This window comes from Dendrobates tinctorius, unplaced genomic scaffold (assembly GCF_039654945.1).
Source record: "Dendrobates tinctorius isolate UK_male_01 unplaced genomic scaffold, ASM3965494v1 ptg000049l, whole genome shotgun sequence".
Classification (NCBI taxonomy): domain Eukaryota; kingdom Metazoa; phylum Chordata; class Amphibia; order Anura; family Dendrobatidae; genus Dendrobates; species Dendrobates tinctorius.
In genome coordinates this window covers 5,709,502-5,714,361 of record NW_027361717.1, presented here as the reverse complement: position 1 = coordinate 5,714,361, position 4,860 = coordinate 5,709,502, and positions in this window count along the sequence as shown.

Sequence of the window (4,860 nt, the reverse complement as noted above, 5' to 3'; positions counted from 1 at the left end):
TCTGCTTAGCAAATGTGGTATGATCAGACCATGTCCCTGCACAGTCAGACACAGCCATTACACAGTACACAGCAGGGGCACATTTATAAGATTATCTCAGCACAGGAACATTTTTTAACACATCCAATAATTATTATTACAATCAGCATCCCACAGAAGGAATTGACCATAGATGCCAACTTATAGCTATATGCATATACCTGTTAGCCATTATCCCCGTTATAGTAGAGCATTGACGGTAAAACATAGGCGGCTGCTGCACATCTGGGATGTACAATTATGGTAGTTTGCATTAAAGGGTTTCTTTGGTTAAAACACACCCATCCATGGGCTCCACAGGATAGGAGATCACTTATTGGACGTTTGGGTCTGACCACTGAAAACTGCACCGATTGGAAAAATTAGGGAACTATTATCCCTGACAGGACGCTTTTATCTCCATTTTAAAATACAGCGACAGGTGGGATGTCTGACCGCAACTCCATTCATTCTCTTTGGGGTTTCTAGAAAAATACAAGCACAGTGCTCGCAGCCACTGTGGGGATGAATGGATCAGTCGTCAAGTTGCACATGCCGCTCAAGATGAATTGAGATAAAAGCTGCACATTCCGCTGATCTGTGCCAGTTCCAGCAGTCAGACCCCCCACTAATGAATAAGTTATCACTGATACTGTGGAAAGGTGATTACTTGTTTTCACCCTAGAACTGCAAGTGCATCTTGTTCCAAGTAATTAATCAGTAATGTAAATAAAGAATCTTCTCCTAATTTTTATCAAGGAAAACAATTGAGCACCATACACAACACAATCCACTAAACCAAGACCAATAATACCACTTACAAGGGAGAAATACCATCTCACTATGACTGGACCTCATATTACTGTAAGGGACACAAAGGAGTGTCAGTAATTTACAGATATATATGTGTATATATATATATATATATTTAATGTCGCATGTTGTGTACCCTTTCCCTTTAACATTGTTCGTATTGATTGTACATGCCATGTAAATGTCTTTTTATTGTATCTGTTATATGTATTTAACATTGGACACTGTTATATAGATAGGGAAAGTGTAGTACCCTTGTTTGCCCACTAGATGGGGTCAGAGATGTTCAGCTTGTAAATAGTTAAAGTAGGAAGGACTAACAGCTGTTAAGCCAGGGAGCATCTAGAATTTGAATCAGTTGGGCAGGAGTGCCCTGACAGGGCTGTTGGCTCCGTAGCGTTAAAGTCAAGAGCCATCAAGAGCCCAGTCATACAGAATTCGGGCCAGTATCTTATCGGGGAGTAACACCAGGATAAGTGCTGACAGTGCAGAATTAGTGGGTCTGCAGTTGCCAGAAGAAGACTAAGCAGTATAGGCAGGTCACTCAGAATGTGGCGACTTATTTCATCTGTGGATATTCTTGAGATCGGGGCTAAACACTTAAGAGGGTCCCCTACTGGAGTAAGACTGAGCAGAGGTGATGCTGAAAGACCGGAGAGCACGGTCCATCCTGGAAGTGAGCTTAGTGGTAGAGAGGGAAAGACAGGGACAGAGGAGAAAATTTCCATTGCCAACCCTGATGCTGATGCTGGAGTGAATATGTATGCGCTGTGTAAAGGAAACAGTAAAGTTGATTGTTCAAGTATTCAACAGGATTGTGACTCTGTTCCACATTCTCTGAGGAGAAAGCGACAGGTATGCTGACAGAAAACTGTCATGTCTATGTGAGGGGAGGCCAGGACTTCATTGCCTCGGAGTCCTCGGCCACGACTACGGTCCTGGCTGAACCTTACATTACCACTACATAGTGACCGAATAATACCAAATATTGTTCAAGGGATAAATCCTGCCATACTGTGACTAGACCACATAGTGACCCAATAGTACTACATACAGGGATAAATACTGCCACACCATGACAGGACCACATATTATGACATAGCGACCGAATATTACAATATTAATCATAAATAAAAACACAATACTAACACAACTGTTATTACCACTATTTACTTTATACACAAGAGCTCTGTATATAGTATACAGTGTATAGTGTCAGTGTACAGGTAATACAGTGACTCGCCAATAACAATATACACTCGAGCGCTTTATATACACTGGAGCTCTTTATATAGTGTAAGTGTACAGGTAACACACTAACTTACCAGTGATGTCTCTATTTGAAGTCCATCATCTTTGCTTTTCTTCTTCATCTGGCACAGACTGCCATCATTTCTTCCAGCCAGGACTCGTCTCTGAAGCAAATAACACACAGTTATCTATAGATGATCGCTTCTAGAGCACATTCTCCACTTATTCCCCGACTTATACACTGCGCCAGATGAAGTAGCAGAAACTGGACCTCCCTTTTGCTCTCCCCGGTGGAAAACAGTATTCTAAAAAGTAAATTATACTACAGCAGTATTGTTCCCTAATTGTCCCCTACAATAATTATGTCCATCCACTTTCCACCATCAACTAATTCTGTAGGTTCCAAATTTTGGCCTCCATACGGTCATTAAGTCCCTCAATCTGGCCCCTTTAATAATGTCCCCCATCATGGATATCTATGTCTCTGGTACTTGCCCCTATGTTCCTGATCCCTGGCCCCCATGTTCTGGTCCCCATGTCCCTGGAGCCCATGTCCCTGGTCTCATTCCCCCATGGCCCACATGTCACTTGTCCTATAACCCCCTTGTCCCTTGTCCCAGGCCCCCATGTCCCTGGTAACTGGCCCTCATGTCACTGGTCCCTGGTCCCCATGTCTTTGGGCCCATGTCATGCCACATCCACAGAAGAAGAAGAAAAACAACAACAAAAAGATTCTTCTTACCTGCCTATACTCTTGGTGCCATCCGGTGTCCTCTCCCTGCAGATCTGGCGCGGTTATAATGGCTGCCGACCTATAAAGGGCCGGCGGATGATGTCAGTGCGTCAGTCGAAGTCACTTTCATGCGCCGCCTATGAAGGACGAACTGATGTCAGCTGCTGGCCTCTTATAGATCTAGCTATTGCAGGCCCCCTCTACATCCTACTCTGGGGTCCGCCAAGGACCCGGGCCCACTAGAGGATTCTCTGGTGTTCCGCTGCTCCAGTCCAACCTTGAGTCCAAGATCTGTTGATTAAAATGTACTTTGTTGGACAACACCTTTGATTGTCCAATGTGGCTACTGTGCCCAATAGAAACATTGATTACTAAATTAAAAAATATAATGGCAGAATTTTACCTTTTTTGAATTTTTTTTACCTTCTAAACTACCCTAGACAGTTGCCTGCTCTGCCTATACTTTGTCTCATCCCTGCACTTGGGTCTTTCTGTTCAGGTTATGATATTGAGCACTGTGGTATTGCTTGGTGCTGGTAAACAAATTGCATTTACTGGTATACTATCCTGAGTGTTTTGATCAGTGGGCAGTAATAGTACAGCTGGAAAGTCCGCCATGACACTATTATGAAGAAAACAAGAAGGGCTCATTCATACTTCTGATTTTTCCACGTACGAGAAAAACAGATTATTCTGACCAGACTTTGATCAGAGTGTAGAGTGTCATCCATTTTTTTCCTTCCATGGAGAATGTTAATAAAAAAAAGTTTCTTCACCTTCTCCATTATGTCAGTCCATGGAAATTGGACCTCACTTGAATGTGACCTGAGTGCGGTGTGATTTTCTTTTTACGGACCCATTGACTTGTATTGCTAATTTTGATCAAAATCGGACATGTCTCCGTGATCCTCCGTGGACCTTTTGGACATCTGAATTACCTCAATCAGTATTGCATGTTCTATCACTTTGACTAACAGCAATATTTATCCAGTCGAAGTCAGCAATTGAATTTGCAGGGCTCAGCCTGGTCCATAGCCCTTGGCCACTGGACGGGAGCCCTGCAAATCGCCTCCAACTTACCAGCATACGTGGCTCCTCTTTTTATCAGTCGGCCTGTTGCTATTGTTGCAGCATTACATCCATGACCAGTCAAAAGAGGAGCAAAGGATGCTGGCATGTTGGAGGTACCAGGCTCTTGTTCGGTGGCCATGGACTACTGATGTGGCCGTTAGACCAGGGTCCTGTAAAATAAATTCAGATCTAAACTACCTAGTGATGTGACATGGCCGTTTTTGAGCCACTCAGATTTCATTTTCTTCATGTTTTCTACTTTTTTTTTTAACACGCACTTGAGATAATGCTTTTTATGTTTTGCCTCAGAACACAATTTCACACTTTCTCTTTATAGAGAAAGCAGATCAAACATTTCTTAGTGTTTGACTGTAGATCCAGGTCCTCCGCTATTTCAAAGTGATCATTTCTAAACGCGACCCGTTCTACATGAGGCAGGTACAAACGCTGCATGAAATTACCAGATTTTCAGCTTTTTTACAATAAAAGCAGGTAAAGACTTTAATATTTGGAAGCTTAATCTCTTTGTTCATAGCTATTTTCCAGGCCACACCTGGAAACAAAGGAAGTATCCGCAAACATGCAGCTAAGGTGAGGATGGCAAGGTGGAAATGCCACAAATATAGAGCTAATCCCCGAAATTACAGCCATGGACGATGCAGTCCTTACTGATGATAACCACATCCTTTACTGACAATGATCGCCAAGCCTTCTGTATTAACAGATTATCAGAACTACAAAGAGGTGGAAAGGAGGACATTTAATGCAGTTATGTACTTTACATTTAAGGTCTGTGAAAATCTTGGGGATGACCTTTTAGGAGAAGGTACTGGTTATCGGCCATTACACCATAGCATTGTCTACAGCACTATTCCATATAGCAAAAAAAATAGTGTATACTGATTTATATCAGCCAGATGGAAGCCATCTTCTGCCATAGTGGCAGTCTGAGCTGTCTCCCAGGGGGTGGCATT